General features: G+C 36.8%; 1 pseudogene across 1 annotated transcript; it reads right to left on the reverse strand.

Moving 5' to 3' along the window:
* Positions 1-2,735: 2,735 nt before the first annotated feature.
* LOC147308008 (uncharacterized) lies at positions 2,736-7,634 on the reverse strand (annotated as a pseudogene). Its single transcript, XR_015126051.1, has 5 exons — positions 7,527-7,634; positions 5,430-5,728; positions 5,064-5,348; positions 4,614-4,699; positions 2,736-3,800 (listed from the first exon to the last, which is right to left on the reverse strand). The product of XR_015126051.1 is annotated as an uncharacterized LOC147308008 (transcript).
* Positions 7,635-12,077: the final 4,443 nt, after the last annotated feature.

Genomic DNA, 12,077 nt, shown 5'->3' on the forward strand with positions numbered 1-12,077 from the left:
GTAGTGTGGACAGGTTAAAGTGTGTGTGTGTGTGTGTGGGCCCACTGTTACAAATTCGGTTTAAATTGAGTAAGTGTGTAGTTTTAATCAAAGTTATTATCAAAGGTTGAAATTCATCCATTTTAAAGGTGTGAGCTGTTGTAACTGAAATAACAGTTGGCACCTAAGAAAGAGGTATTTTGTTTTGATAATCTTTTATTGAAAACCCATGTAGTCACTTTTACAGTAATTTTGTTTGTTTATTTTAATTCAATTCATTTTATAAAAGTAACTGTTTATTTTATTTCTTTTTGTCTAAATAAATACCCGGTGAGGGATAAATTTGTGTAAAATACAGTTGTGGTGGTCCTTATTATAGCAATTAGAGGGTATCAGGTATCATTATTAGTAGCACTATGAACCCAGGCCCAGTCTCATTGTACTATATACTCTAGCTTTACCATAGCTACGTGGGACCTGGGTTACATAAATAAATAAATAAGACAACGACACCTAGGGGAAAATTCACCCCTAAAGAAATCCTGAAGTCTTTTTAGAAACCAGAAAAGCTCACACAGGTTCAAAGATGCACAACTGAGTAGGGCTGGGTATCGTCACTGATTTCTTTCAATTCCAATTCACAAGGTCCCGAATCGATTCGATCCACGATTCGATATGATTCGATTTGAATCTGTTTTGCCTAGGACAGTCAGAAATATTATAATTCTGATCACGTATCAGTTCATATCCATATTTATATATCTATAAAAAGAAAGCTGACAATTATGAGACTTTATCAGAGATGTAAGCATCACAGCAGATGCCTTTATGTCAAAGTAACTGAGGATAAAACACAGAAAAACATGAAGGCGATTTTCCTTGCCTGGGATTTTATAGCAGAGGACCTTAAAAATATTCTGCAGTAGATCAAAAATGAAAGAAAACCATTAATCAACATATGAACATTACCTGATGCTGCTGAAGTGAAGCAGAGCAAAGTTACAGAGGTGAGTGGTGCAGCTACCTTTCTTCACAATGGCTGGAATCAAAATAAATCGGCCATTCTACAAACAGGATGAAAAACTTGTCTCTAATAATCAGCTATTTACTATAGGCCTTCAAGCTGGCAGTAGTTACACCATTACTTAAAAAATCATCACTTGAGGTATGTTTTCTCCAATCTTCAAACTTTCTTTTATCTCAAAAATCTTGAGAGTGTAGCTGTAAAAAAAAAAAGAAAAGCTAGCAGATCATCTGCAGAGGAATGGCTTATTTGAAGAGTTTCAGTCAGGTTTCAGAGCTCATCACAGCACAGAAACAGCTTTAGTGAAGGTTACAAATGATCTTCTTATAGCCTCTGACAGTGGACTCACCTCTGTGCTTGTCCTGCTAGACCTCAGTGCAGCGTTCGATACTGGTGACCATAACATTTGATTACAGTGATTAGAGCATGCTTTAGATTTTAAGAAATGCAGTTTCTAGTCAGATGCTTACTATGGATGGCATTACATTGGCCTCCAGTAACACTGTGAAGAGCCTTGGACTCATTTTTGACCAGGATATGTCGTTCAATGTGCATATTAAACAAATATGTAGAACTGCTTTGTTCCATTTTTGCAATATCTCCAAAATTAGAAATGCCCGGTCTCAGAGTGATGATGAAAAACTATTTCATGCATTTATTACTTCAAGGCTGGACTACTGTAATTCATTATTACCAGGATGCCTTAAAAACTCCCTGAAAAGCCTTCAGTTAATCAAGCAGAAAGAAAGAGCATATTTCTCCTATATTAGCTTCTCTTCATTGGCTCCCTGATAAATCCTGCTCCTTACATGCAAGGTCTTGAATAATCAGCATGCATTTTTTGGAAAGCTAAATTCAGGTGAACCCAATGAGAGCCATTATACACAAATGGAGAAAAGCTGGAACAGTGCTGAAGGATCCCAGGAGTGACGGGTTGACCAACATTACTCCAAGAGTGCACCAAAGAGATCACAAAAGAACCTAGAACAACATTAAAGAACAGCAGGCTTCACATGTCTCAGTAAAGGTCAGAGTTCATTTTTCAACAATAGAAAGAGACTGTGCAGAAATGAAATCCATGGGACAGTTCAAAGAGAAATCCACAGCTGACCAAAAAGAACACAGAGGGTCGCCTCACATCTGTGAAAAAATAAATCAACTGAAATTGAGAAGTGCACACACACACAGGTGCCAGGATCTCCCGGATATGTATGGACGAAGGGGATGGACACTATATATATTGTAGTTAAAAGCGTCTTGTTCTTCTTCCTTTTTGCATGTAAGAGGAATCCACGTACAAGTATTAAAGTCTCTCAAACTGACTTGGTGTTCATCTCTTTATTGTTTCAACCTCTACAGACTATATACTTATGACTACTGTTTTTTCACAACCACATGACATTTTTTCTAAGTCTAGAAAATTGCCATTGATAATTTATTACCGATAGCCTCATTTTTTTAAGGCTTACATGTAGTGTGTTAGTTCATGTACTCTCCTCCTTTTTGGGACCTGTTATTTTTATGTAGCTATGAAAAGTTTCACATTTTCTAGACTGCATAATCTTAGAATATTTTTAAAGTTAAAGAGAACTGCATTAGATTTGTGTGTGATGAAAACAAAGCAGTCAGAGTAATAAAGACAGAACACTTCACATGCAGTTTTATTAATGTAATAACAGTACACACTGAAATAGGTACATTGACTCACTGGTTCTCAGCTGACTCTCCTCCCTTTGTTGGCATGTCTGTAAACTCTGTGCCTATTTCATGTTCTCAAAAACAAAACTAGGTCTGTTAATTAGAATAGAATTCAACTTTATTGTCATTGCACATGCACAGGTACAGGGCAACGAAATGCAGTTTGCATCCATCCAGAAGTGCTTTAGTGATATAGATATATTACAGTATATATTAGCAATAATATAGATATGTAAGTATATTACAGAAATGGGTCTATTATGGTATGTTATAATGTACACGGTATGAAGTATGTTGTGAATATTCTATAACTATAAGTATGTACAGGCTGTAGTGAGTACAAGTTATGCGCAGGATATGAACAGGATATAAATATGAAAAACAAATTAATTCAAATTAAGAGAAATATTCAGCTACCTTTAAGCTATACCACAGTATCAATAACTGTGGTCTATCTTTAGACACAATTATTTTGTCTATTTTGACCCCAACCCACGGGCCACGGACCGGTACCGCTCCCTCAGTTGTTTCATGCTGGGCCGCTAGAAATGAGGCTTGAGTGTGAAATTTTTGGTTTTGGGGGGGGGTTATAGTTTTTTATCTTTATCTATCATTTATATTGTTAAGTTTCCCTGGGCCTTTTCCCGTGTGTTATGAATAAATCTATTTTTTAGTATCATACTGGTTTTATTTTATTGTATTTATCCACAACACCTTAAAGGTGTAAACCGGTCCGTAGCACGAAAAAGGTTGTGGACCACTGCTCTAAAGTGTCCTACATATGACTGAACAAACACACATTCTCATTATAATGTTTCTCTCTTGGTCAGAGTAAAATGAAAATCCACATTGTACACACAATAAACACTGTTAATCATTATAAATACAGTTATTGGTTTTCTTCAGTTTTCTTCTGGGTGTTTGTTGTTGGACTGTAGAATTGGACTTTGCAGCTCTGTCACCAGGACCATACACCGTCTCTGGCTGGGGGATGTTTTCAGTCTTAGTGGAAAATTTACCAAAGCATAAGTAGATGTTGGAGAATGACATAAGTCATGTCCTGAGGGAGTCTGATTTTGAGTCTGGACTGGAATGATGTCTTGCAAATAAATCAAAAGTGCTTTGTTAGGGACATGTAATAGTCATGATAATTTATCTTACATGCAAGAAAATATCACAAACAGTGATGTCTAAATCTGACAAGAAGAAGCAATATATATAGTTAAGAGAAGCCTTTATTAGTCTCACATGTGGGACATTTTTGGTCATGGCAGAAAGTACAAGTTTAAGAGCAGTAAAAATTAAGAAAAGAACAGCAGCCATACTATTGTAATGACCACACTGTAACCTCTGCATATTTACAGAATATACACTACATATCAGTTTAACACTGACATTTATCATCTTATATAATATTTGAGTAGTTTGAGGTATATTTATGATATATTTACGGACAACATGCATCTTTAGGTAGATAATAGACCTTTTTCTCCTCTGTCATTCTTCCTTGTGGTCTTTAACTTTTTGTTTTTGTTTTGTTTTCTAAAAAGGGGGGAAGGGAAAACAACAAAATTAATTAATGAATTTCCTTCTGAACACTTCTCCATCTTTGTTTTATAATTTTGATGGCTTTATTGTTATTTGTTTTTACTTGATATTGTTATTAATTTTTAATTGACTTCTTAAATCTCTCACTTCGGAGTGAATGAACACAGTTATAAACACACACACAGAGCATACACAAAATTAGCTCATACCTGCTGTACTAAAGTATATCTTAATCTGGGCTTCCCATGGCATTACCTAATCATAAGAGGAATGTGTATTTGTATAAAGTGTATGCTTAAACGGAAAATATAATTTTTGTGTACTTTATGTATCACCAATTCACTAAAAAAACATTGGAACTTACATTTCATGATGACACAAAGGTTATGAAGAGAGTCAGCAAGAAGAGAACAGAAGTCGAAGTTGCATTTATGGTGGCTCCACTGGGAGCTGTAATGAAATTAAATTGTTATGTCACAGAAATTTTGGTTAAATACTTGGATTTATTTGCAAAGAAAAAAATATATAATAGCAGTAAATCTTTTACTGATCACTACAATATTACATTACACACCCCTGGCTGTGGCAGTTTGCTTAAACAAGTTCTTTAAGAAGGCAATACAGATTTTGTTGACAACCATTCACAGTGAGTGGTCAGTTCACACCTACATTCAATTATCAGTTGAGTTAACCCCACAAACTACATGTCTTTGGAGAAGTAGTTCGACATGGGGACAACATGCAAACACCACACAGCAAGGCCTTTAAAATCTGGTTATTTCAGTTTTTCATTCATTATGACCGTTATTCTCACCTGTCTCTGTTTCACAGTAAGATTTGAGCACCTTCATGGTTTGATCCCGGCTCACTTGGTTGCTGTGATTACAGAAAATGGTGTCTTGCTCCAGGTAAACAATCAGAGAGGAAAATTTTTTTGTGGCCTTCAAATCCTTTTCTTCTGCATGAGAGCAGATTTTACCATCACATCTAAAACTACTGCTGATGTTAAAGTCCACTGTGCTGCAGGTCACAGTCAGGTCACAGGAGTCTGAGCTGTTGGACACTGACTCCACTGTCAGGTCAGCAGGAGTAACTGGATCTGCGGAACAACAGGTGTGAAAGTATTAAAAACAGGCCTATGATGTGTGAACATTTCAAAATAATGAAAAGAGAAACCTACCTTGAACTATGACCTGTATTCAGCTACGCTTTGCTCTCGTTCTTCGACCACAACTGCTTTATAATCTCCACTGTCACTGTGTTGAACATTTTTTAATTTCAAAGAGTAATTTTGTCCAAACAACTCAGCCTTTTCTGCATATTTCTTATACACGACTGGATCTTTATTAAAAACACATTTAGCTATATTGTTATTGGAATTAAATCTCCAGAACAAATCTGTCTGTTCGTCAAGTGTAACAGGTTCCTTTATATCCAAGCGTAAGTCCTTTCCATGCAGCACAAACACATGTTGGAGACCTAAAAGAAAACAATTAAAAAATAGAATTAAAAAACTTAACAACAATAATAACAACACTAATATCAGAACCGTGTGCATGAAGCTATATATTGTAAAATTTACTAAAATGACAGAAGGTTATGTCAACTTAAGATCACAAAAAATTAATGTGGAAGAGTATTTAATTCTCCTGTCCAAAAAACATGTCAGTGCTGACTGTGAGGCAGGCAGAGTCAGACCCAAATGCGGGAGTTGGAAACAAGGGAGGTAAACTAAAAGGCAGTTTTATTGCTAAACTTAAACATAATACAGAATAATGCAGGCTGAAAAACAAGGAAAACATAAGTGTGTTGATGCATGCTCAATCATCCAGGTAAGGAAATCCCAAAAAGTTCATTCTGATCATCTGGATGCAGCGTTTTTACTGATCCAAGACTGAAGAAGTCACTTGGATGAGTGACAAAATGTTGCTGAAAACGTTATATCCAGATGAACAGAATCAAACTTTTGGGTAAATCTATGAGTCTTCAGGGATGACAGACTGCAAGGAAGGACACAGCAAAGGACAAACGGAGACAGAGACGATACATAACAGAAGGGAATTAACATCATCAATGAACCAAGGACTAGAAGCAAAGATAGCAAACAGAAGAACCAAGAAACAATATCATAATCATTATACAAGGCTCAAACATAGATCACACAGTTACAAGGATCCTGGTGTAGAAAGTAATATTAAATAAATAACAACAGCTCATCAAGCTTAAACGTGCTGCTGCTCCAAATGCTTAACCAGACCGCTGACAGGTCTCGCACAGCCGCTCTATCACGTGACGCATACTGCTTCGACTGCTAAGGTCATGAGCTGGGTTATGCAATGTGCAAGTTTTGTGAGGTGCTTTTGTGATATTTAATGGATCGGATTTCATTTTCCATCCAGTAATTTAGGTCAGTATCGGACCGATACCGATACTGTATATCGGCTCGGTCCATCCCTAATGTAGGCAATGCAATAGATACATTGCTGAAGCTAAACTATTTTTTTAATACTGTAAAATGTCCTGAAAAAACTATCTGAAGTACATTAACTGTGTTTTTCAAAGGGTCCATGAAAATACTGGGTAGTTTAGCACAAAGGTGACAAGTCTATAACAGTTTACAGTAATACACTATGTTTAACTGGTGGAACAGAAGCTGAGGTGTTCGTAGTCATTATCAGGTTACTTCATGAGTAGCAGAGGTTAATTTAACTTTAAGCGGATGGTGCCGGTTAAGGGCACACTAAATTCCACCTTGATGTTAAACTGTTATACTGATCGGGAGTTTAATATCCACGAAGAACAGTAAATTATGAAGCAGCAGCACACCTCAGCTGACCACACCCCATACACCCCTTATTTACGCTTATTTCAGAAATAAATCGGATTTATTGCTACGTGATTCTTTTCGCCACTCTGAACAACTACACTTGAGCATTAGGTTAGCTGCCAAATCCCACTAAAACCCCTGACTATACAGATTATCTTGCAAATCTGCAACAGTTATTTTTTCATTCCCTTTCTTTGTTTTTGTTTTGTTTTTTCTGCTTGTGTTTTAAAAACAGATCTTCAAACTGAGTAAAACAATTATAATTTAGGATGAAATAAAGTTTCTATTCCTACACATATTACAGCTTTAATAACGCTCCACTTTTATTCGTTTATTTATTTATTTATTTATCTGTAGTATGTCTTACGTGTAGTCACCTAGATTTCAAAATAAATATACAGCTCCAAAAACGTATTAGCATAACTTATTAGTATACAAATTCATCCTTACCTTGTATTTTACATGAACACAGCAATAAAACAGCTCCAAAAAACATTATGCGATCCATTTTGAAATGACTTCAGTCTGGAAAAATGAGCCACTCCCTGTAAAACAGGATGAGGAATTACTGAAACTTAGTCCTTGTTCATCCTCATATCATTCCCCCGCTTTCTTCCGTGGGACGGTCTTTTTTTTTTCTTTTTTTTTTAAACTTTATTTAACAAACAATGAGTATATAACATACGAACACATGAAGTATACAAAACAACAGAACATGAACACAAAAAGCCAGGGGTAAAAGAAAAAGGTGATCCCCACAGAAAGTACAATTAGTATTTATGTCCCTTTTAAATTTTACCATGTAGTGACTGGCTGGATAACATTTATGTAGAATTTTAAAAGAGACTTCTTTCACCTTATTTACAATTAAATATTTATGGGGGACCATCCAGACTGTCTTCCACTTGATATCTGGAACATATCGGTTCCAATAAGATATTATATACGGGAGAGAGACGATATCTTCTTGGAATAAACTACGTATTCTCTTATTGCTGTTACCAAGTTCCTGTGAAAAGCAGATTTTTCCTATTGGTGACTCAGCTGGATCAGGGAGAGTGACTGAGGTAGATATTGAGCTGTCAGTGTTTTTATATAACATTAAAGTCCCTGAGGGTATGGCACCAAGCACCATTGAGAATTCCTGAACACTGATTGGAAAATTATATAGTGCAATAAAGTCGTTGTAAGTAGTTGTCCCTTTTTATTAACCAGCTGAGCCACCAATAGGATCCCATTTTGGACCCAAGTTTCCAGGAAAAGTGATTTATTTTTCTATAAAATATCTCTGTTGTTCCAGATGAGGTATTTATGAGGTGAGAAGTTGTGTTTATAAATGAGGGTCCACGCTAAGAGGACCTGCTTATGGAAGGATGAAAGCTTTACAGGGAGTTTCTCAACATTGTAATTACAATTTAAAATAAAAATTAAAGCCACCAAAACGAGAGAAAATATAATATGGTATAAAGTTCCAGATAGAGGTAGGGTTTTTAAGAAAATGTTTAGCCCAATTAATTTTGAAAGTGTTATTTAAAGTAGAAAAGTCTAAGACGTTAAGCCCACCTGATTCGTACTTATTCATCACAACAGTTTTTCTAATATAATGCGTACGGTTTTTCCATATAAAATTAAAGAGCATACGGTCAATATCTTTACTAATTTTCTTATCCAGATGTAAGGAGAGGGCAGCATATGTTAATCGGGATATCCCTTCAGCTTTAGTAATTAACACTCTACCTCAAAGACAAGTCCCTTTGCAGCCACTGGTTGAACTTTTTTAGGGTTTTCTGTATAATTGGAGTGAAGTTTGAAGAGCATCTTGATTTTTGGTCTTTGGATATTAACAGTCCCAAGTATGTGACTTCTTGTTTAACAGAGATATTACAGATAGTATTTGCAGGGCAGTCTTTAATTGCTAGTAACTCACACTTTTTTAGATTTAGGCATAAACCAGAGGCCTCAGAGAAATCCCTAATCACAGTAAGAGCTGGAGGGATTTGGTTTGCATTCTTCAAGAAGAGTGTGGTGTCATCGGCTAACTGGCTGATGACGAGCTCCTTATCAGCTATGGTGATTCCTTGTACTGATCAAAGTATAGCCGTAATTTAAGGAGCTCTAGGGGTGACTGTGGCTACAGGTCACATACTAAAGATTGGTGGCTCGCTCCTGTCTGCACCAGTCTGCGTGCCAAAAATTATTGGGTAAGATACTAACCCCCCCATTTCTCTCCGATGAGTCTGTGTGAATGTTACAGATGCACTTACATAGAAAGGCATAGAAAAAAATGCTAGTATGAACGGGTGAATGAGGCAAATTGTACAAAGTGCTTTGAGTTCTCAGAGTAGAAAAGAGCTGTATGAGAACCAGTCCATTTAACATGTGTAAGATTCAGTACATTTAGGTAACAACCAGCATTCTGGCATAAGCAGCACAAATTACTGACCAAAGATTAAGCAGACCTGATGAGGATGCATGAAGGAGAGACTGAAGGAGAATCAATACATTTTTAAATGAAGGGTAAAGTCTTCTGATATAAACTGCTGGGGACTTGGCATGAGGTTCTAAGGACTGAGACTCAGTATTTATAGTTATCCTTGTTATTCTGTCACCATGTGTCATGGTCCTGGGCCATGTGGGCCCAGTATTCTTAGTTTCTTGTATTTTTGTATTTCGTTCCTTATTTAGGCCATGTTTCCTGAGTTGTCCTGTTGTGTTGTTCCCTAAGTGTTTTCCCTTCGTGACTCTTACCCCCTGTGTGCCCCTCTGTGTATTTATGAGCCCTCGTCTCTCTTTGTGTTTATTCCATGTTTCCCCTGCCCGTTATGTCTATGTTCTTCCTGTGCTCTCTCTCTCCCCTCCTGTCTGAACCCCCGTGTACTTCCTGTTTTACTTTGTGACTCTCGCGCCTGTATAGGTCATGTTATGTTCACCCCGCCCTGTCTCGTTATGATTATCAGTGTCACCTGTGTTCCCCATGTGCTCCCACTTCCCTCGTTAACCCTCTGTGTATTTATGTCTGCGTCTCCCTCAGTTCCGTGTCGCGTTCTCCCTCATGCTGTGTGGATCTCCCTGTGTCTCTCTGCGAGTGCTTAGTTTGTTGTTCCCAGTTTAGTTTTGTATTTCCTGCGATCTGCCTCTCCAGCATTAAAGCTGTGATTTTTGAGTTCATCCCCTGAGTCTGTGAGTTTTGCATTTTTGGGTCCTCATCCTGCCTGCCACACAGCGATCCATGACACCATGTTTATGGTTCTGGTTTTATTTTGCCAGGCCCTTGTCCTGTGTGTGTAACAAACCCCTCAGATTTCCTCATTTCCATTTTGTGATCTCCCTCATACCTGTGTCCTCTGTGTGTTCTATTTCCCAGTTATTGTCAGTTTTTGGGGGACTATTATGACAGAGCTACATGGCAGTACTCACTTTATAGTGAGTTCTGATGAATTCTGCTCTGTTCCAATCAAAATCACAGTATTACTGAGGAGCAGAAATAAATGGAGCTCAAATCTAAACATTCGTAATGAGGAATGAGTGAAGAGTTTTAGAATAGATGTTTTGGCACAGCGCTCACAGCTTTGATCCCTGAAAATTGTTCAGAATTTTAGTGTACTGCTCTCTATTTATGAATTCTCCTACCTGCCTTTCCTTAGTTTCCTTGGTCAAGAAAAGGAGATGGGAAGGAGCTGAAAAACTTTTCATGTACTTGTTACTTCTGTGATGGACTATTGCAATTCTTTATCACTTTCTTCTAAAAGCTCCTTGAGAAGCCTTCAATTACTACAAAACATTGCACCAACACAAACTAAAAGGAGAAGTTATATTTTTTCTATATTAGTGTCTCTTCTTTGCCTTCCTCTTAAATCACAAATTTAGTTTAAAATCCTTCTTCTCACACATGAAAAAGCTAAATGATCAGGTCTCATCACATCTTAAAAATGGGGTGGCTGTGGCTCAGGTGGTAGAGCAAATCAGCTACTGAGTGGAAGGTTTGTGGTTTGATCCTTGGTTTCCCCAGTCTGCATGCCAAGTATCCTTGGGCCCTCCAATGTGTTCATTTGTGTGTGAATGTTGGTTAGATTGCATTTAAGTATAGAAGGAAGTGCTTGTATGAATGAGTGAATGAGGCATGTTGTATACAGCGCTTTGAGTACTCTGGGAGAGTAGAAAAGCGTATATGAGGATCAGTCCATTTACTATTTAAAAATCTAATACTACAATATTATCTCAATAAACAACTTCATTCACAAACCATGACTAAGTTATGCTACTACTACTGACTGAAATTACTGGGGGTCTACCCAAAATTCATCCACCTTTTACTCCAAATGTGTGTATACTGCATGTCATTAGTATTTGCTTTTTCTCTCCCATAGTTTGTCTTTGGATTCTCTACACTTTAGTTGATCTTTTTTCTTGCTTCTTTTCCCCCTTTACTCAAAATCTGTCAGATAACCTCCCTGGGTTTGGCTCAGCTGGAGGTCTTGTTGTATTTGAAGTATTTTTGAGGGATAACTTTCACTATGACTTTGGATCACTGGCTACGATTGTAGCAGATATTCACACTACTAACTGAACATCTCAATGTAAACTACATTTAACTGCATAATATTGAATTTTATCAGCATCATGACTAAAAATACCAGCATCACTGAAAACATACCATTTTGTATTACCAAAATATTTTTAAAAGCAACAAAACAGTAGTTGTAAAAACAACAGAGCGAGTTCTTACCTTGTACTTCTATTATGTAGAGCAAAGAAAAAGCAAAAAGGACTACACAACAAGACATTCTCCCAACTGAGCAGTTGAAGAAGGAAGTAGAGTAACATTTTGACAAACCACACCTCTGGGACTAGTAAAACTTTTCTTTTCTGCATTGGTTAAATGAACAGTTGTTACTTTTTATTAAAAATGTTTCACAGAGAAATAAATTAAATAGATTTTAAAGAGGCTTGTTAGCCATATTTTTTCAAGATGAGTAAGGTTATGAGTATTTTAAGCAATAC

This window comes from Aulonocara sp. 'chitande type north' Nkhata Bay, linkage group LG18 (genome assembly GCF_057382095.1).
Source record: "Aulonocara sp. 'chitande type north' Nkhata Bay isolate Kocher_YH1m ecotype deep benthic linkage group LG18, A_spYH_male_GT1.1, whole genome shotgun sequence".
In the NCBI taxonomy this organism is placed as follows: domain Eukaryota; kingdom Metazoa; phylum Chordata; class Actinopteri; order Cichliformes; family Cichlidae; genus Aulonocara; species Aulonocara sp. 'chitande type north' Nkhata Bay.